We start from the raw sequence: 23,196 nt of genomic DNA, 5'->3' as shown, positions 1-23,196 counted from the left end.
TATATATACCACATCTTCTTTATCCATTCATCTGTCAATAGACATTTAGGTTGTTTCCATGTCTTGGCTATTGTAAATAGTGCTGCTATGAACATTGGAGTGCATGTATCTTTTCAAATTATAGCTTTGTCCAGATATATCCCCAGGAGTGGGATTGCTGGGTCATATGGCAACTCTATTTTTAGTTTTTTAAGGAACTTCCATACTGTTTTCCATAATGGCTGCACCAATTTACATTCCTACCAACAGTGTAGGAGAGTCCCCTTTTCTCCATACCCTCTCCAGCATTTATTTGTAGAATTTTTAATGCTGGCCATTCTGACTGGTGTGAGGTGATATCTCATTGTGGTTTTCATTTACATTTCTCTAATACTTAGTGATGTTGAGCATCCTTTCTTGTGCCTGTTGGCCATCCATATGTCTTCTTTGGAGAAATGTCTGTTTAGGTCTCCTGCCCATTTTTTTTATTGGGTTGTTTGTTTTATTGTTATTGACTTGTATGAGCTGTTTGTATATTTTGGAAATTAAGCCCTTGTCAGTCACATCGTTTTCTCCCATTCCATTTGTTGTCTTTTCATTTTGTTTATGGTTTCCTTTGCTGTGCAAAGGCTTATAAGTTTGATTAGGTTCCATTTGTTTATTTTTGCTTTCATTTCTATTGCCTTGGGAGACTGACCAAAGAAAAACACTGCTTCAATTTATGTCAGAGAATTTTTGCCTATGTTCTCTTCTAAGAGTTTTAAGGTGTCAAGTCTTATATTTAAGTTTTTAAGCTATTTTGAGTTTATTTTTGTGTTTGGTGTTAGGGAGTGTTCTAACTTCATTGATTTACATGTGGCTGTCCAGCTTTCCCAACACCACTTGCTGAAGAGACTGTCTTTTCTCCATTGTATATTCTTGCCTCCTTTGTCGAAGATTAATTGACCATAGGTGTGTGGGTTTATTTCTGGGTTCTCTATTCTGTTCCATTGACCCATATGTCTGTTTTAGTGCTAGTATCATGCTGTTTTGATTATTGTAGCTTTGTAGCATTGTCTGGAGTCTGGGAGGGTTATGCCTCCACCTTTGTTCTTTTTCCTCAGTATTACTTTGGCAATTCTGGGTCTTTTATAGTTCTATATAAATTTTAGGATTATTTGTTCTAGTTCTGTGAAAAATGTCATGGGTAATTTGGGTGATTAAATCTGTAGGTTGCTTTGGGTAGTATGGAACAACAGCTAAATTTTAAAAAATGATATTGGTGTATCATTGATAATCATATCAGAAGATATAGAAAAATATTTCACAGAATCCAACACCCATTCATGATAAAAAAAATAAAAAACTCACTGCAAACTAAGACTAAAGGAGAACTCCTTCAACTTGAAAAAGAACATCTACAAAAACCTTACAACTAACATCATACATAATCGTGGGAAACTTGAAGCTTTCCTTCAAAGATCAGGAAAAAAGGAAGAGTGTTTCTCTCTCAGCACTTCTTTTCAACATTGTAATAGAAATCCTAGCTAATTCAATAAGGTAAGAAAGGGAAATAAAAGGTATACAGGTTGGGAAGAGAGAATAAAACTGTATTTGTTTACAGATGACATGATCGTCTACATAGAAAATCTAAAAGAATTGACAAAAAAATCCTGGAAATAATAAACAATTATAGCAAGTTTATAGGATACAAATTTAATTTACAAAAGTCATTCACTTTCCTATATACCAGTAATTAACAAGTGGAATTTGAATTAAAAATGCATTACTGGGCTTCCCTGGTGGTGCAGTGGTTAAGAATCTTCCTGCCAATGCAGGGGACCGGGTTCGAGCCCTGGTCCAGGAAGTTCCCACATGCCACGGAGCAATGAAGCCCAGGCGCCACAACTACTGAGCCTGCACTCTAGAGCCCGCGAGCCACAACTGCTGAAGCCCGCATGACTAGAGCCCATGCTCTGCAACAAGCGACACCACCGCAATGAGAAGCCTGCGCACAGCAATGAAGAGTAGCCTCCACTTGCCACAACTAGAGAGAGCACGTGCACAGCAAGGAAGACCCAACACAGCCAAAAAATAAGTAAATAAAATAAATAAATTAATTTTTAAAAATGCATTACCATTTACATTAGCACCTCCAGAAATAAAATACTTAAGATATTTCATTTGTGAATGGGGAGATATTCCATGTTCATGGATAGAAAGACTCAATATTGTCAAGATGTCAGTTTTTCCCAACTTGATCTACAGATTCAACACAATACCAATCAAAATTCCAAGTTATTTTGTGGATATTGACACACTGATTTTAAAGTTTATGTGAAAATGCAAAAGACCCAGAATAACCAACTCAGTACTGAAGGAGAAGAACAAAGTTGAGGACTGACACTACCCAAATTCAAGTCTTATTATAAAGCTACAGTTATCAACACAGTGTGGTATCAGTGAAAGAATAGACAAATGCATCAGTGGAATAGAATAGAGAGCCCATAAATAGACTTCCCCTCCATAAATATAGTCAACTGATCCCTAACAAAGGATCAAAGGCAACACAATAGAGAAAATACAGTCTTTCAACAAATGGTGCTGGGACAACTAGACATCCAAATGCAAAAAAGAAAAAAAAGAATCTAGACATAGACCTTATACCCTTCACAGAAATTAACTCAAAATGGATCATAGACATAGATGTAAAGCACAAAATATAAAATTCCCAGAAGGTAACATAAAATGAAGATGACCTTGGGTACGGTGGTGACTTTTTAGATACCACCAAAGGCATAATCTATGAAAGAAATAATTGATAAGCTGGACTTCATTAAAATTTAGAACCTGTGCTCTGTGAAAGACAATGTCAACAGAATGAGAAGACAAATCACAGATTGGGAGAAAATATTTGCAAAGGACACACCTGATAAAGGACTGTTATCTAAAATATACAAAAAACTCTTAAAGCTCAAAATAAGAGGATGAGCAATATGATTAAAAACTGGTCCAAAGACCTTAATCAACATCTCGCCACAGATGGCAAATAAGCATATGATAAGATGTTCAACATCATATGTCATTAGGGAATTGCACATTAAAACAATGAGATACCACTATACACCTATTAGAATGGCTAAAATCTAAAACATTTGACAATACCAAATGCTGGCGAGCATGTGGAGCAATAGGAACTCTTGTTCATTGCAAGACAGTTTGGCAGTTTCTTACAAAAGTAAACATGATCTTACCATACAATCCAGCAGTCATGCTTCTTGGGTGTTTACCCAAATGAGTTGGAAACTTACGTCCACGTGAAAATCTGCACGGGGATGTTTATGGCTGCTTTATTCATAATTGCCAAAACTTGGAAGCAAACAAGATGTCCTTCAGTAAGTGAATGGATAAACTGTGGTACATCCAGACAATGGAATACTATTCAGTGCTAAAAAGAAATGAGCTACCAAGCCATGAAAAGACATGGAGGAAACTTAAATGCATATTGCTAAGTGAAATAAGCCGGTCTGAAGAGGCTACATACTGTGCGATTCTGACTATATGACATCTGGAAAAGATAAAACTATGAGATAAGTGGTGTCAAGACTTAGGAGGGAGAGAGGGATGAGTAGGAAGAGCACGGAAGATTTATAGGGTAGTGAAACTCTTCTGTATGATACATATGATAGTGGACACATGTCATTATACATTTGTCAAAATGCATAGAATGTACAACACCAAGAGTGAACACTAATGTAAAGTATGGGCTTTGGGTAACAGTGCTGTGTCAGTGTAGGTTCACTGATTGTAACAAATGTGCCACATGGTGTGGGAGTTTGATAGTGTAGGGAGTTGTGAGCGTATGGGGGCAGGGAGTACATGAGAACTCTGTGCTTTCCATTCGAGTTTGCTGTGAACCTAAAACTGCTCTAAAAAATAAATTCAAAAAAGATGATAATGAAACAGTAAATGGGAGAGCAAGGAAGGGAATTTAAGAAACCTCCCCATGATTACACAGTAAGTATTGTTTAGAAGTCATTCTAATGGTAAAGAGAATGGAGTGGTCTTAATTCATGTGGGCTCTTAGCTTGCTGGTCTGTGTTCTGGCTTCATCATGGGGAGAGGGGTATGTAAACTAATCAAGGTTTTTTGAAAAGTCATGTAAAGATATCTGCTCATTTTTCTGGAGAGAATCCACCTAGCTTTCGTAAAAAGTCCCAAAAGGTTAAGAATCACATTGAACTCATGATATTGGAAATAGCTCCATGGATAAAGGCAGGAAGCCAACTTTGGAAACTATTTAGTATAATCAGTTTGAGAGTAATGGTTACAATATGTTCCAACCTGTCTAGGTTAGGACTGGTTAGAAAAGTAGAAGCAGCATATCATTCCTATTTGTGGCTGGGTCAGCACACTATAACATGGGAACTTCCTAAGGTTGATTTTTTGAGGGTAAATTATATTCTCTGAATACATAAGAGCCTCTTATGTGATCATTGGAGACGTTACTTTGAGAAATCCAAGTTAGGTTTGTTAGAGAAGAAAAGGCCCTTAAAATTCCACATCTCTTAGTGTACACAAGAGATATTGATTCTGAGAGAGGAAGAAGAGTTTGCCCATGGACATTCAGAAAGTTAGGAGATGAGTCAGAAATGAACCAAGGTCTCTCGCCTCCCAGGCTAGTATTCTTTTCAGAGAGGTGACTTCTCTTACCTGTTATACATTACTTCTCTGACCTATTCATCCAAATGCTTATCAGACATCTCTGCTCGGATACTCCTCTCAGGCAGTTCGAACACAGCACACCTAAAACCAAACTTCTTATTACCATTCTGTGCCTCCCTAAACACCCTCTGTTATCTTCCATCTCCACTCTCCCTTTTCCTCACAATCCCTCAAGCTTCTGTCAAATTTCTCTGCTACTCTTCTGTTCCAGTTATCTACTGCTGTGTAACAAATATCTCAAGATAGTGGCTTAACATAACAACATTTATTTTGCTCGTGAATATGCAATTTGAGTAGGGTTCTGCTCTATTCGGCCTCAACCAATTGTCTCAAAAGCTGGAGGCTGGAGTTGTCTGAGGGCTCATTCACTCACTCACAATGTCTTGTAGTTGCCTACAAGTAGCCTTTCCATGTGACCCCATGGCTTTCTCGCATCATGGTGGCTGGGTTCCAAGGTCAGGCATCCCAAGAAATGGATGGATTGGGCAGGTAGAAGTCATATTGCCTTTTAGGACCTGGCCTCACAGTGTTACTTCTCCTACATTGTGAAGGCAGTAACAAAAGCCTGACCAGGTTCAAAAGGAGGGAAAATACACTCCACCTTTTGATAGGGAAATAGCAATGTCCTGCAGGAGCATATAGTCCAGAAATATTGCGAAATTATCTCGAGATCATTCATCACGGCACCAGTCTCTGAGAGCTACTTCCTATTTTGGGATTTGGAGCCTACTTACTTACTTTTCCAGAACTCTAAAAAAAAAAGGTGTGTGGTGTTAGTATTACAGAATGGCAGTGCTAATCTGATTTCCTCATTTTCCTCCATAAGATCAAACAATAGACCCATCTGAACATCAAAGGGAGGGAACTTGACTACTGTTTCTGCATAAGCAGAGTTACATTCTTCAAGGAGCTGCATCAAAATCTACTGTTGGGCTTCCCTGGTGGTGCAGTGGTTGAGAGTCTGCCTGCCAATGCAGGGGACGCGGGTTCGTGCCCCGGTCCGGGAAGATCCCACATGCCGCGGAGCGGCTGAGCCCATGAGCCATGGCCGCTGAGCCTGCGCGTCCGGAGCCTGTGCTCCGCAACGGGAGAGGCCACAGCAGTGAGAGGCCCGCGTACCGCAAAAAAAAAAAAAAAAAAAAAAAAAAAAATCTACTGTCAATGCCCATAGCTTTTATACCATTATGGCATGTTCTGTAGACTCATAAGGTAATGTGCAAAGTAGTGTTCACAAATGTTTTAAATAAGTTTATGACCTCCTGCTATAAATAAGACCTTTTTCATGTGGGGAATATGCACACACACATATGAACACTCACATATATTCTGATTGATTCATTAAAAATCATGCTACTTCCATAGATCCTACAAAATATTCTATCAGATATGTTCTTCCTAAATGGAGCATTGAGTGACTGCAATGTGAAAATGGAAGTAGAAACTTTATCATTGAGATGGCTAATTGAAGAGTATTGTGGCTAATAACTTGTTAGCAATGTATTAGTACCAACAAATTAATGAAATCTCATGTTACATACAGTAGAATTTTCAGAAGTAGAGAGGTGATACGTCTGGTCTACTGGGTACAGTTCAGGAATACAGAGAAACAGGACTAATAGACACCAAAATAAATATAAAAAGATGATCCCTGGTATGTATCTGCTGATTATCAACCCCACCTGGAATGTGATATAACCATGGGCCCAGTGCTTCAACAGGAGAATAAGGAGAAACATGACCATGCTCAGAGGTGACTTATCAGAATGAGGAGGGATCTCAGAACTGTGTTATATGAAGAACAGTTGAAGGAACTAAATTGTTGCTCCCAATTCTCCACTCCTCTGCAATGTTCTAATACATCCACATCCTTGCCATAGTCTTGTGATGAGCAGAGTATACTTTCCTGCTCCTTGACTTTGGTCTTGGCCAATATGATAGTATGTGACGCAAACAGAGCTTAAAGTTCGGTTACCCTCTTGTACTCCTACATTTCACCATGGGAACGTGCTCGTGTATCTCCTGACCCAAGGAGAATGAGAGACCCATAGAGCAAACCTGTATCCAGCCCAGAGCCAAGCCCAGCTGAGTCTAACCTAGATGAACTGAACCCCAATCCATGGACACATGAATGCAAAGCAAATGCCTATTATTGTATTGTGCTGAATTTGGGGAGAAGGATTTTTTATGCAGCATTATTGTGATAATAGCTAACTAATACAGACAGTGATCACTTAGATGTAACATAGTACCAGTACCATATTATAATCATTAGTACCAGATGGAGTAGAGTAGAAGAAAAGTTTGATTATACATCCATCTAAGGTCTCTTATAGCCCTGAGATTCTCCAATTTCTGAAGTGAGCAAATGGCTTTTGGTCCATCAATTTTCACAATTCTAGTTCAATCAGAAAAACACTCCATTGAGTCCAATGAATTAAAGTAGATATCAATATCACTCCAGCTCTTCAAAATCTTTCAGACTTCTTACAGGTTGGAAAGTATCTAATGCTGCTGCTCTAGATCAACTTCATCACCTCCAAAAGCACTGGAGCTATGGTTCAGTGAAGGTCAAGAGAAGGAAGCTAAGCAAATTGACCCAGTCAGCTCTCCAGGTCTCAGAGGGAAGCCGTCCACTAGCCATGCCTTCCTCAACCTTAACACATGCCAGGGACATGTTCTTCCTTTAGCAGATTATATTCTACCCACATAAATTCCCCACCCTAGGAAATCCACATGGGAGGAATGGTAGGTGGACATTTATTTTGATCTCTATTTTTCATAAGGACTTTGGTCTTGGAATGTCAGTCTATTAGTGATGCTGTCATAGGTTTAAAAAACTCAAGGATCACTGAAATCTAGGTTGCATATATATACCTAAAGCATCTCTCCAAAACTTTGTAAAGATGGAAAAGCGCAACAACTGGGTACCACTTACTGGCTAAAGCTAATTTTCAGAGATATTAAAAGCTCTGTTAATAGGATTTGTATTTATATAGGAGTTAAATATTATTGATTGTCTCCATCCCTTGTTCCCAACCTCCCCTCACACCCCACCTCCACCCCAAACAGGGACACACACCCTTCTGCCTCAAACAGACTGAAACTGATTAGTTGGGCCCTGCAGATGAATTTGCAAACCACACTAGGGCCAACTTAAGGACATAGTGTTTCTCAAAGTGCAGGCCTCAGACCACTAATGGATCCCTGATGGTCTCCTTCAAGTGATTCCAAACGAGTTCCATAGTTTTAGTGGAAAAGGCAATGAAATTAATTCATTCACATATGCTCCTGATATTCAAAATGTAAGATCAATTATGATGGTCTCAGAAATTCCTTAATGTTCCTAATAATCATTACAGTCTAAAAGGACGGAATTTATCAGCTTGTTTTATCTCATAATCCAGTTACAAGATGGCTGTTCACTGTCTCGTTTTCATGTGATTTGTGTGTGAGTTTTCGTGGATGTTATATTTTTTGTTGTTCCTGTTGTTTATTAGGCTCATATATCCTCACTTCAAAAAAGCAGATCAATGACTCTAAAGGGTCCAATGAGGTCTAAAAGAACTCAAGAAAATGGTAACCCACGTCCAACTCAAAATAGTGCAAACTTAGTGAGTAGAACTCAATTACAAATATAGACTGTGTATCTGTGTGTTCTGTAACAAGTGAATGTGTGATTTTGATCTCACATAAGCAGCCAAAAAAAAGAAGAAAAATGTGACTAAGAAATATGCTGATGACTGTGTTTAAAAATAAAACTTTGTTAAAAGTTTGCATAAAGGTATCACAGCGTTCGTGTCCTTTTCTAAAAAGGCACACAACATTGATATTTCCAATGCAAGTACGTGATAATGCTTTCCAGTAATAAATTAATAATTTTTTCATTAATTTGCTCCTTGTAGCAAAATCAGGGTGTGACACAGAGGCTCCTAGAGTTCATGCAGATCCACGTTCCCCACCTTTTTGCAGAAAGAGAAACGGATGTGTTAGTTGGGTACATGGACGTTCAACATGAATAGAGAGTTGCTCAGCTTCTTTGCAGCCGTGTGTCATGTGACTGAATTTTACCCAGTGGGATTCGAGGGATAGTGATGTGTGCAACTCTTGGAGTGTGTCTTTAAAGGGACACCCTCCATCTCCTGCCTGGGATGTGGATGCGATGGTGAGCCATCTTGGACCATACAGGCGAGACCAACACTTGAGAGAAGGCAGGGCAGTAAGCTAGCAGGAGTCCGATCTCTGGATGACTTGCAGGGCCTCCAAGGCAATCTTGAACCTTCTAACTCCAGACTGTTACATGAGATGGAAATCAACGTCTACTCTGTTGAAGCCTCTGTTAATTTTGTTCTCTAGTTCATGCAGTTAAACACATACTCAGACTTAATACCCAGGTATAAGCTACTGGATTGCTGAGAAGGTTGTGATCACAGCTGCACATTTAATGACAAATATTATATTTAGAGAGAAAGAATAAAAAGGTGTTAAATGACACTGTTGGATGTTACAAGACATCAATGACAAACAAAAGGGAGAGCAATTACTATCATGTGTGCATGAAAGCAGCTATCTCACACTATAGTTAAATGAAACCACTGATGTGTAGAGTATAAATCGGCTCTTGGCATATGAGTGGGACATATATGACTGTTGCATTCAATGACTTTTATTATTGTTCTGTTTATCACTGACAACCCAGAGTACAGAAGGAGAGGGGTTTTTTCCTTCGTTTAGTTAATGATTATTTTGTGAGTGATGATTTTAACTGGGGAAAACAGTGTATCTGGCTGAGTACTGACAGAGAATCTGTGATGTGTACAGCAGGGAAGGGTGTTGTAAAAGATAAAAAAAATAGAGTTTGTACTTGAATGCCCAAGCAGATTTATTCATGGAAAACTATTGACGGTCAACAACCCATCTCCTGATCGTGTCTCAGTTTTTAAAGGAAGGGTGACAATCAGAAATACGATCAAACATGGCCTCTGCTTTCACTTCTTTCCTGGCTATTGTGAGAAGAATCAAGCAGTGAATTCAAAACTTTGCTTTTCTATGGTAAAGTATGGTGGCTGTCAAGGGACAAGATGCTTCATGTGTCAAAGAATGTATATATGTGTATAACTGAGTCACTTTGCTGTACAGCAGAAATTAACACAACCTTGTAAATCAACTATGCTTCAATTTTAAAAAATTAATTAAAGAAGATGCTACATGTGTCTTTGCAACAAAGAATGAGATCTCGAGACACCAAAACAAAGCCAGTAAAGACCATTCTGACTTGGAGAGACCTGTTCAAGTGGGGCATTTCAGTGATAGGTTCTTTAACTAGAAGAGTCTGAATTGACCCCTTCAGGGTGAAGCTGGCATGATGTTTTGTGTGAAGGCTAAGTTCCAGGGAGCCCTTAAAAACAAACTGGTTCAAGTAGCTTGATCTCCAGGAGTTGGATTCTTTCTTTCTCATGACTTATTTGTTATCTTCACTTGCGGAAGAAGGCATTTATGACAGATCATTGGATGTGGTGGGATGATATGTGAAATAATGACATTTTACATATTTTCTGTCCCTGCAATCCCTTTATTTGTCACATCGCACTTCCCTGCTCAAACTAGACTCTGGCCTCCACAGACTCAGGGAAAACATGTCACAATTGAATTAGAAAAACAAAATAAGTTAATTTTTTCCCTTAGAAAACCCCACTTTATTGAGGTACGATTGACATACAAAAAACCTTACATATTTAATGTATACGACTTGATGAGTTTAGAGATAAGTATATACCCATGAAACCATCACCACAATCTCTGCCATAAATCCTAACTTCCGAGCTTCTAGCTAGTTCTACACTTATATGGAAGGAAAGGAGGCATAAGCTTTCTGGGAAGAAAGATCTGGGAGAGAGTTTGGAGAGGAAGCAGTAGAGTATATTTTGTACAGGAGCCCCACGTGTATCCCATGACCCCCTCCACCAAGCCAAGGCCCAGGATAGGCATGACATAACCCCCTTCAAGTTTAGAGATCAGACCCTTGAATGCAAATGGAAGAGCACTCTGTCTAAGAGTGAGAAGACCAAGTTTAGTCTCTATGACTCAGAATCGCAGGAGAGGGAATTCATAAGTTCTTGTACTCATACCCACACCCCCGGAGAAGGCCCAAAGTGTAGATGAGAAAGAGATGCATCAGTAATTTTCTGCTTTCAATCGGATCAGTTGCATCAACAAATATACCTGCTATGTTCTGCATGTGAACACATCCCATCTTAAAGCAATGCCTTTGCTATGGACTGAATATTCGTGACCCTCCCCACCCTCAATTCATATGTTGAAATCCTAACCCCCGAAGGTAATGGTATTAGTAGGTAGGGCCATTGTGAGGGAATTAGGTCAAGAGGGTGGAGGTCTCATGAATGGAATTAGTGCCCTTATAGAAGAGATCCCACAGAGCCCCCTCATCGTCTCCACCATGTGAGGACAAAGCTGCCCATGCTGATCTTAGACTTCTAGCCTCCAAAACTGTGAGAAATAGATGTCTGTTTTTTATAAGCTACCTGGTCTGTGGTATTTTGTTACAGCAGCCCAAAAGAACTAAGACCTTGGTTTCCTTGACCTCACATTTCTGTAAAACTTCTGTCCCATTTCTCCATTTTGCTTTATGCAAAACTCCTACAAAGAGCTGTCTTCTTTCACTGTCTCCACTGTTCCCCTCCTATTCTCTCTTGCACCCACTTCAGGCAGGCTTTGACCCCACTACACTGAAATCGCTCTTTCACAGTCACACATGACTTCCATATTATCATATGCAATAGTCAATCTCAGTCCTTATAATACTTGCAATCTTCCTTATCTCAATAGATGTCAATTTCAATCTTCCAGTTGCTCTGCCCAAAAAATCTTGGAGTCCTTCCTGACTCCTCTCTCTTTCCTATACCTAGTCCATCAACAAATCCTATGGGCTCTACTTGCAAAATATATCCATCAACTTACCATTCATCTTCACCTCCACTACTGTACCCCAGTATAAGCTACTGTCATCTTTCACATGGATTATTTTTTTAACATCTTTATTGGAGTATAATTGCTTTACAATGTTGTGTTAGTTTCTGCTGTTTAACAAAATGAATCAGCTATACGTATACATATATTCCCATATTCCCTCCCTCTTGCATCTCCCTCCCACCCGCCCCATCCCACCGCTCTAGGTGGACACAAAGCACTGAGTTGATCTCCCTGTGCTATGCAGCTGCTTCCCACTAGCTATCTATTTTACATTTGGTAGTGTATATATGTCAGTGCCACTCTTTCATTTCATCCCAGCTTAACCTTCCCCCTCCCTGTGTCCTCAAGTCCATTCTCTACGTCTGCATCTTTATTCCTGTCCTGCCCCTAGGTTCTTCAGAACCTTGTTTTTTTTTTTTTTTTTTAGATTCCATATATATGTGTTAGCATATGGTATTTGTTTTTCTCTTTCTGACTTACTTCACTCTGTATGACAGTCTCTAGGTCCATCCACCTCACCACAAATAACTCAATTTCATTTCTTTTTATGGCTGAGTAATATTCCATTATATGTATGTGCCACATCTTCTTTATCTATTCCTCTGTCGGTGGACACTTAGGTTGCTTCCATGTCCTGGTTATTGTAAATAGAGCTGCAATGAACATTGTGGTACATGACTCTTTTTGAATTATGGTTTTCTCTGGGTATATGTCCAGTAGTGGGATCGCTGGATTAATACATTTCTTAATGTTAAACTAATATTTCATTCTTTAGATAAATCCTATGTATTAATTAGGAACTACTTGTGACTGCTCAGGATAAATATAAGAGTGGCTTAAATAAATTAGGAGTTAATTCTCTCACATAAAGGTAGTCCAGAGCTAATCTGGAGCTATAGGAAGTTATCAAGGACCCAGACTCCCGTCTTCTTCCTCTCCATCGTTAGCTTGCTGTTCCATTCTCCAGTTTGCCTCAGTATCTGAGAGGGCTGCAGGTACTCCAGCTAACACATCTGTATTCCAGACAAGAGACAGGATGAGTGTATCAGTCCGGGTCCTGGCAAGAAACAGATGGAGTAACTGGTTGATTTTAACGGATGGATTCTTCACAAAGGTGTGGGTAAGGTGAAGGGAAATGAACAAGGAATTATAAGGAACCCAGGGGTTAGCAACAGCAGGGAGGCATTACCACTCCTAAGTGTGAAGGAGTAAGGGCAGGGAATAGTTGCAGGAATCCAGCGTGAGCTGCAGCTGTAGTGGTCAGAGATGTCTGCCTGACTAGAGCTGTGGCCTTTGACAGAGGGAAGCAGCCACTGTCCACGTGTGGCCTGACAGAGAGGGAGCCCAGAGAAAAAACATTTTGATTTCTCTGCCCTTCCAGGCTCCATCTCTTGCTGAAATTCAGAGGGCAAGGGTACTTACTGATGGATTCCATACGGGTCAGCCTCCTGGACCCAGAGCAGAGAGAGAAAGGTGGAGAGCAGCTCTGGAGGAACAGATGCAGAATAGACAGCACGAGGGAGGGGGAGGATGAGGGGGACAGGGCCAGCTGGCCCCACTTGAAGGGCTTCTGTGGAATCCCCACCCAGAAATTCCACATATACCTCCTTCTCCTTCACAGTACTGAGTTACATGACCCCATCCATCTGTAGGTGAGATTGGGCAGTGTAGTTGTTTTTCTGTTTCAGTTTCTGGTTTTTGTTTTTTTAAAACATTTTCAGCTGAGCACATTCCCCACCAAATAAAATCAAGATTCTATTACAAAGGAAGAAGAGGAGATGGATAATTTTAGATCTATTTCCAAGGTGAAATTGGCTAGAGTTTGTCCTTTCATGCTAAACTTGTCTTTTATGGATATTAAGGTAATGTAGCCTTGTAGAACACGAAAGTAAACTGTCCATCTTATGTGGCTTGGAAACCGCATCACGTGGGAACTTTTTGATGTTCAGAATTATTGGAATAAGCCTGTCTATTCTCTTGCAGTGTACAAAATCTCCTCAATAACTGTACTTATATGTGCTTCCTCATTCCTAATTTGTTTAGATGTGTCTTCTTTCTTCTTTCCTTGACACAGTTGCAAAGATTTGTCTCTTTTATGTATGTTTTCAAAGAACCAGCTTTTAGTTTTATTGACCAAGCCTAACTTTTATATTTTATTAATGTGTGCTTAGTCTTAATTACTTGTATCACTTTCTCTGACATTATGTTTGCTGTGCTTTTTCTATGATCTTGTGAAAAACTTGGGCTATTTATTTTGATTATTTCATGTTTTCTAATAAGTGATAGAAGACATTTATTTCCCTCTGAATTCTACATTGGATGCATCCCACAGGTTTTGGTATATAGTGTTCTCATTATTGTTTATTTCTAAACAGTTTATAAATTTTAGTCATCATGTTTTGCTTTAATCCAACAATTATTTAGAAAAGCATTAAAGTATTTTTGTCTACCCTTTGGTGATCGATTTCTAATTTTATTGAAATAAGTTAAAGAATGTGACCTATGCAGTCTCTGTTTTGAGAATTTGTTGAGATTTTGTGTGTGTGTGTGGTTTAATAGATGATTAATTATATTTTTGTTGACTCGGTCTATTGATTTCTTAGACAGCTAAGTTAAAGTCTCCCACTATGATTGTGGATGACAAATTTTCAGTTTCTCTTCCCATTTATAATAATTTTTATACTATATATTTCAAAGGTATGTTGTAAAGTGTGTGGGAAATTCATCTTTGTGTCTTTATTGAGTATCACTCCTTTTGTCAGTACAAAATATGCATTTTCTCACTTTTATTGTTTTTCATATTGAATTCTGTCTTGTCCAATATTAATACCACCACGTACGTTTTGTTCTTGTGAACATTTGCATGGAATATCTTTTCTGTTTTTTCATTTTCTACCTTTGCGTGTCATTTTGTTTTGTGCATCTCTTAGAAACGGGATGTAATTAGATTTTTTACACCCAATCTGGGCATTTCTCTTTTATTTTTAAAATATTTTATTTTTGGCCCTGCTGCACTGCTTGCGGGATCTTAGTTCCCTGACCAGGGATTGAACCCAGGCGCCTGCAGCTGAAGCGTGGAGTCTTAACCACTGGACCGCCAGGGAATTCCCGAAGGCATTTCTGTCTTTAATAAAGGGATTTCTTCACAATTATTATGGCTCCTGGTTCATGCTATCTTAATTTGTTTTGTTATTGTTGTTCTTGTTTCTCTCTCTGGCCTTTTCTTGTCTGGCTCTTGTTTTCCTACTTCTATGTTTTTGGGGTTTTTTTTCCTGTAGTGGTTTGGAAGTTATGCATCCCTACTTCTATTCATGTTGTGCTAACCCTTAAATTCTTTCCACATATTTCATCTTATAGTTCTAAAGTCAACGTCTCAAGTGAATGCTAACAGTGATTATAATAATAGCTGATGTTTATTGGGTGCCAGACACTTTTCTGAGTGCTCTACAAATATTAACTAAATTCAGCTTCACAGCACTTCAGTGAGGTAGTTTGAATTATTAGCTCCATTTTACCGATAAAAAAATCTGAGGCAAAAAGAAGAAAGTAAATTTCCCAAAGTCATACGGTGAGCAAATAACAGAGGTTAAGGATTTGACTCAGCCAGTCTGATTCTGCACCCCAGATTCTACACCGCCACCATGCTCCTGCTTCTCTGTAGTGATTGATTTTGTATTGATGACCTTTGGACCATAACAAGAATTTTAACGTGTATTCACTGACTGCCCTTCCCTTCTTCCATTTTTAAGTCATTTGATATTTAATTTCTTACTGTTATTCTTCTTTTTCTTTCTAAAAATATTATCCATTAACCATTTCTTGGACTCAAATCTAACTTTCACAGATTCCTTTGTTCACTTCTCTTTCTTGCATCCCATATCATCTTTTGTTCAAGTATTTTTATTTATTTTATTTATTATTATAGTCATATTTATTTATTTATATTTTAAATCAAAGTATAATTGACATACAATGTTATGTTAGTTGGAAGTATACAATAGTGATTCGCCATTTAGATATGTTATGAAACGATCACCTGGATAAATCTAGAAACCATCTGTCACCACACAAAATTATTTCAGTATTATTGACTACATTCCTTATGCTGTATTATTTATTTTGCTGAACTACAGCATCAAGAATTTCAAAAGTGACTGTGGATTGTAATCTTTTTGAGTCCAAATGTGCCTGAAAATTATTTTACCTTTCTGCATCAAAGCTTATTTAGCTAGGGATAGGATTCAAGATTCAAAATCATTTTCTTTTTCAGTATCTCATTATCCTTTAATAGCCAGCATTATTGATGAGAAGTCTGAGGTGAATCTGATTCTTGTTCTTTTGTATGTACTTTCTGACAGCTTTTAGGGTTTTTCCTTTATCTTTGGCGTTCTGAAATTTCACCAGGACGCATCTGAGTGTCTTTTTCTTTCATTCTCCTTGACACCTGATAGTCCCTTGCATCACTGAAGTGTCATGTCTTTCTTTAGCTCTGCAAAAATTTCTTCTATTATTTCTTTATTCTTTTCCCTCTGTCATCTCTTTTTCTAGGAATCTTTTTGGAAACAGTTGCCCAGTTAGTTACCCCTAGAGTTATCCTGGAGCCTCTCCAGCTACTTCTCTCTATTGTCTGTGAGCCTGGAGTGATGTCGTGTGTGTATATTGGCTTTAATTTCAGTCCAATCTGTTTTCTATCTTCCAGAGATTCCTGAACATTTCTTGTCTCCTGATGGGAATCTTTCTTGTTTATCAGCAGTGCTTTTCACTTATTGCTTTCCTATAAAACATATTCTTATGTATTTTCTAATGATGTTAGGCAGAAAGGGTTGAAGATGTATGTTCTTAATCTGCTGTCTTGAGCCAAGCCTCCACTTACTTTTTGTCTTATTGTAGAGGATATAATTTATGTTGGCTCACGACCTTTGGAGAACTAAGCAGGTTAAAAAGAACAAACACATCAACATGACTATACAGCGTAGAAATTATCAAGATATTACCTGTTCGTTTTCATACCAGTATTTACCACAAACCCCTGAAATTCTGAAAGTGGCTGTTCATGTGTTATACCACAGACAGTTTCGGGGCTTGTGTCCTAAACCACAGGGGCTCCAAGGAGGACTGTGGTGATCTCTGCATGGCAGAAGATTAGTTCAGATTCCTCAAGCCTACAAGTGGGAGGAAGAGGTAGACTATAAGACTCACCCATCAAGGGACGACATCTATTTGTTTCATTGGTCTATTACTTGTCCTTGAGCCATGTCTGTTGCTCAGTAAATGAATGGAAAAAAGCAGTTGTTCCTTCAAGAGCGGCATGGACATATATCCACTACCAAATGTAAGGTAGCTAGCTAGCGGGAAGCAGCCGCATAGCACAGGGAGACCAGCTCGGTGCTCTGTGACCGCCTGGAGGGGTGGGATAGGGAGGGTGGGAGGGAGGGAGATGCAAGAGGGAGGGGATATGGGGACGTATGTGTGTGTATATATATATATAAAAGCAGTTGATGCTCAGCAAGAAAGCATCAGTTACGCCTTCACGCTTCTCCTTTCCTGCTCCTTTTTAAAAAATATGGTCAATTGATTCCTTTTTTCTTTTCTTTTTAACATCTTTACTGGAGTATAATTGCTTTACAACGTTGTGTTGGTTTCTGCTGTATAACAAAGTGAATCAGTTATACATATACATATATCCCCACATCTCCCCCCTCTTGTGTCTCCCTCCCCCCCACCCTCCCTATCCCACCCCTCTAGGTGCTCAAAAAGCACCGAGCTGATCTCCGTGTGCTATGCGGCTGCTTCCCACTAGCTATCTATTTTACACATGGTAGTGTATATATGTCCATGCCACTCGCTCACTTCATCCCAGCTTACCCTCCCCGCTCCCCGTGTCCTCAAGTCCGTTCTCTATATCTGCGTCTTTATTCCTGTCCTGCCCCTAGGTTCTTCAGAACCATTTTTTTTTAGATTCCATACATATGTGTTACCATACAGTATTTGTTTTTCTCTTTCTGACTTACTTCACTCTGTATAACAGACTCTAGATCCACCCACCTCACCTCACTACAAAGAACTCAATTTCGTTTGTTTTTATGGCTGAGTAATATTCCATTGTATATATGTGCCACATCTTCTTTATCCATTCATCTGTCGATGGACACTTAGGTTGCCTCCTCACACTGGTCAGAATGGCCATCATCAAAAAATCTACAAACAATAAATGCTGGAGAGGGTGTGGAGAGAAGGGAACACTCTTGCACTGTTGGTGGGAATGTAAACTGATACAGCCACCATGGAGAACAGTATGGAGGTTCCTTAAACAACTACAAATAGAACTACCATATGACCCAGCAATCCCACTACTGGGCATATACCCTGAGAAAACCATAATTCAAAAAGAGTCATGCACCCCAGTGTTCATTGCAGCACTATTTACAATAGCCAGGACATGGAAGTAGTCTTTTTTCTTTTTTAAAATTTATTTTATTGAAGTATAGTTGATTTACATCCTTTCCTGCTCTTATATGGATGCCAGAAGGAGATTTTCACCAGTGTACCCTGTGGATACAGTCTTGGAGGCAGCCACGTGTGAAGTGTTCTTCCAGCAGTGGTCCTGTGTGGTACTTCCCCTATCCATTGGCAAAACTCAAGAGCTAACATTCACTTAGTGCTTACTCTGTGTCACATTCTAAGTGCTTTATATGTATAACCTCATTTTATCTTTACAACAACCCTCTGAGGCAGGCTCTATGGTGCTCTCCAGTTTACAGATGAGAACACTGGAGCTCGGGGGCATTAAGTTGTCCACGTTCACGTGGCTAGTGGTAGTAGAGCCAGGATTTGAACCCAGGCAGTTGGATTCCAAGGTCCACATGTGGACCGCTCTATCACGCTACCTCCACGTCAGATAACTTTCGGTGCCCTTTCTCCACTTGATCTTTTAAAATGTCTTGAAGCCTGCGTGTGGATCACTGACCTTGATTCCAGAGTCTCTTGGGGCATGGCTTGGAGGTGCTCACCCTGGTGTTCTATTAGCTGATTCCAAGAAGTCAAGACACCGAGTCAGATCTGAGACAACGCACTCTGGCCCAATGCAATGTTCCCTCCAGCGAAGACGTCTTGCATGAAGTATTGTGTAGATCTGGCTGTAAATCCTCCTCATAAAAATCTGGAATGAAAAAAAAAATCTGGAATGGATGGAAACAATTTCTGAAGTTAATATTATTAGTAAGGAAAATTCATTGAATCTGTGTTGCACTGTCCTTTAGACATGATATGATACCTCTGTCTGTTGATTCATGGACCACACATTTGTGCAGAAACGATTTTTTAACTCTGTCATACACCTCATAAATCGAGCAGGACCAATTTACAAATGATGTAACGGTCTCTCTTCTCCCAGAGGAGCTTTCTCCTTCCTGCCTGACGGACTCAGTGCCTTAAACCCAGCAGCCCATTTCTTAGGCATTCATTGTTGGCTGTGATCATTTTTTCAGGGTTGTGCTCATCACTTTTAACCATATTTATAAGGAGTGAGGTATTATATTAAACCAATGGATTGATGCAGTATTTAGACGAAAAACATTCCATGTTTTGGCTCCATTTTGCCATGTTTCAGCCAAATACACATAGATCTATGGAATGCAGTTTAGATTTACCTTCGCTGCTTGTTGATTTTCTGCTAATTCATTTTCCCTTTGCTTTGTGGAAGGTTCCCTTCTGTCTGGACACTTAATTCTTGAGAATTCGAGTAATATATGCCCTAAGGAGCGGCAAATAATCCCACAGACGAGTCAGGTGGTTACGTTCAAGGACAACAGTCCGTTAGGAGTTAGCACTGTGTGTGTGTGTGTGTGTGTGTGTGTGTGTGCGCACGCGTGTGTGGTGAGGATGCCTTCTTGGTCAACACGTGATAGAGGAACAACTAACTTTATGCTTTAACAATCTGGAAGGGCTGTTCCTGTGCACCCCTTAGGTTTACAGATTGGAAACTGGGAAGGGAAATATGTCGTGCCTGGAAAAGGTTAAAATAGATTTGTAACCAAAGAGATGTGTCTAAGGGGGATTTTTTTCCTTTGAGAGTTAAATAAACTAAAAAACCTGCCCTTCACTTAGATGGATTGAGTCCAGGTTTTCCCTTTTCAAAAATAATTGAAATTGGAGACCCCTACCTCGAAGAGCAAAGGTCTGTTCTGTGGAGCCCTGTGTATGTGAGATCAGGTTGCTCTTGCAAACAGGACTGGATTGGAAAGCAGCCTGTGATCTCCCATCTCCACCTCACCCCACGCCCAACCTGGAAATGAACCCAGGGAATCATTTCAAAGTCTCAGATCCTAAGTGTAACTAAAGTACTATAACCCTTCCCCCACCAAAAAAAGTGGGGTATTTCTAATACTCCTAAAAACTGAGCTAGCTCAAACTGGCTTGGAGCTAGACCTAAATATACAGAGAATAACATTAGTTACAACTCAAAGGAAAGTTTTCCATGTGGGTTTCTTCGGTGTATAGCTTTCATCTGGATTCATCTAAGGACAATCCACCTTGGAAAAGTAGCAAATGTTACTCTGCAGGATGGAGGAAGGGCAGCCCTACTCTAAGTGCAAACTGCAAATCCTTTGTGTGTGTGTGTGTGTGTGTGTGTGTGTGTGTGTGTTGGGGGTGAGGTGTGAGCGGATGTCAAGGGGGATAGTGCGATTTGCGTTAAATCTCTTGCAATTGTGTTCAAGTTGACAAGATAACATATCACTGAAGAGCCTTTAATTTCACCAGAAGCTAATTACACAGTGGATGGGCTGGGGCCACTCTGTCTTATCATCTTCTCTCTGCAAACTCTGCATTTTAAAAGCCTTCCAACCAACACAAAGAGGACATCACTGCCACGCGAAAGCCACTCCAATGAGGAATTTCCTGAGGGACACCCTCTGCTACCTTCCACACTCCCCAACCCCCAGACATACAACAAGCTTCATGGTTACTCATGTTGTCGGCGTCTAGAAGGCACATGAACATCTTCCAAGATGAAACAAGCCTTGGGGTTTTGGTGCGATAAGTGAATCGTTAAGTGAGTTTGCCTCTTCGATCCAAGTGACTAAGATGTAGATGCAATAAATACATTTGTCTGCCAAGTCAGACTCCAGTCTCTGATACCCAGTGCTCCCAGTGACTTCAGTGTAGCTGTGTGTGTTCTTGAGAACAGAAATCTGTTCTTGCTTCTAATTTTTATTAATCTGCATTCAAAAGCTTGAATTTCTTAGTCAGGGCCTAGAAGTCTTAACAAGAGAAGTACAAAAGGCAGTGGAAATAGGAGTACATGTTTCTGCTGCACAGAACAAAAGGATTCAGGTTGAAAATGAGCAAGAATTGAATCCATTTGAAAGTAAAATTTGCAGCACTAGGTACCAGCTGCCTTTGAGTGTCTGTGGGGAATTCATTTTTTTCCGAGTTGCAAATTAAAAGGGGGTTCTTTGGATAAAAAAAGATTTGAGGGAAAACAAACCGAAACTGCTATAAATCTGAGACAAAAATATTCGGAGTGGTAATGAGAGACATTTGGAAGAAATAGCATTGTAGGCCTCCTGAGTGATTGCTTGATTTTAAGGAAGCAATCTTTTCTTCTTTCTTTTTCCTTTTTTTTTTTCCCTCAAAGAAAACCTTTTGAACTTTCAGAACTCCATTCATTTGTGTTGATCCAATTTTTCAAGGCTAAAAAGGCCGTCTTGGTGAAATTGACACTCGTTTCTAGGCATGCATTACATGTCAGAACCAGATTACTGTTTTCCTGATCCCTCTCCACTGTTTCTTCCTCACTGATGAGTCATTACATTGCGGGTTGCCACCTCAGGTCACCCGAGAAGGTCTCCATACATCATCACGGTTGGAGTCTGTCACTTTTGACTGGCCCTTGCTTTGAAGCTTGCGATCTGGTGTTAGGGATGTTGGCATCCGTTGATCTTTCTGCTGGAACTCCTGGCATGGACTCTGCTTGTCTAGCTTTTAGAGCGTTTAGGTTGATTAGACAGAGTGATTAAATCTCCCGGATATGTTCACTTACATTTAATGTTCTTGGACATTAATTTTAATGCTCTCTCAATGACTTGGCTTGATAAGGTGGTAAGTGACCTAAATGGATAGCAAACAGCTCAGGAACCTCAAACAGGCTTTCCCCTCGACTTGGGTGGGGGAGTTTCTGAACCAGAGACCTTGTCGGGAGAAGTCATCAGTACATTCTCCATCTCTTCTTACTGGCAGGAGACACCTGGTTACAGTACTTGGTTTATGGGAAGGTTGTGAGTGAGCGTGGCGTGCTGTGAAAGGGCAAACTGATTGCCGAAGGGGCAAGTTTCAATCACAGTGCGTCCATCAGACATTATCCAGAGAAGCATTTCATTTCTGAAGATAAATCCGGTTTACCTACTAAAAAACAAAGCAATTCCTCCAAAGCAAAGTCATTCCATACGTGGCTATTTCCTTTCATGGCAGACCCCAAAGAAAGCAACAATTGTTAATCTCCCAAAACGGCACGGTTTCTGTGACTTGCATTACAGAATCAAGTATTTCACATTCAACTGGCATCTCTGGGCCATTTGTACCTGAAAATCACAAGATGAAAATGTCAATTGACCCTTAATAATTGGCATTAGGGAAAAAATGATCTCTAATCTGTGGTAACTCATTAGAGCACCATCAATACATATTAAAATGCATGTTAAAATCAAGGTCATCAGAAAAATATTTTAATTCTTATTTAATGACAGTTGAATCATCATCACATATGATCAAGTAATGAGGGCTGTGTGATTCAGCTAGTGACATCTTTACTAATTTGAAAAAATCTTACAAAAGAATTCCCAGCTAATGACGATGGGCTTGCTTTCTCTTGATAAGTAAAACTGTTGTCTGGAAAAGTTAATAGAGAAATCCTTTCAAAATTACACTCTGTTGATTTTATCTAAGCACATCTTAAGTTTCCTAAAATCTGTGTTAAATAAAATGACATTTGGAGGACAAATTATGGGTCTTTTTGGTTTAACAAGCATTTACTGGGTGCCCACTTGGGACAGGTACTAGAGATGCTGACATGGAGAAGACAGAATTATGGAGACTAGCGCAGGCAGCAGGCGGGCACACGAATAGCAATGTTGTAAGATACAAAGGGTACATGCAATCCAGGAAGTGTATACAAAGTGTTAGGGGCGCATAGAGAAGGAGGCAGCTCATTTGACAATGGAGGTAACATTAAAGGTTGGTATGAACCTGGATAAGATGGCAGGGTGCCAAAAGGACAGGGATGGAAGTTACAGGAGTTACCAGTTTGAACAAAAGTATGAAGGCATGAAAATTGATGATATATGTAATAAAAGAGGGTGCTGTGCTATGAGGCTGGATAAATAGTTTGGGGGCCAGTTGTAGGACAATGTTGAATGCCCAGCTAACGTGAGAGTTGAACGTTACTATTCCATCCCCACAAGCATACAGTCAAATAGTCAAACCCAAAGTCAAGGAGTGTGCTGGGCCTAGAAGACTAGGCCCTAGGTT

The sequence above is a fragment of the Leucopleurus acutus genome (assembly GCF_964270905.1).
Source record: "Leucopleurus acutus genome assembly, chromosome: X".
Taxonomy (NCBI): domain Eukaryota; kingdom Metazoa; phylum Chordata; class Mammalia; order Artiodactyla; family Delphinidae; genus Leucopleurus; species Leucopleurus acutus.
This window is presented reverse-complemented; position numbering follows the sequence as displayed.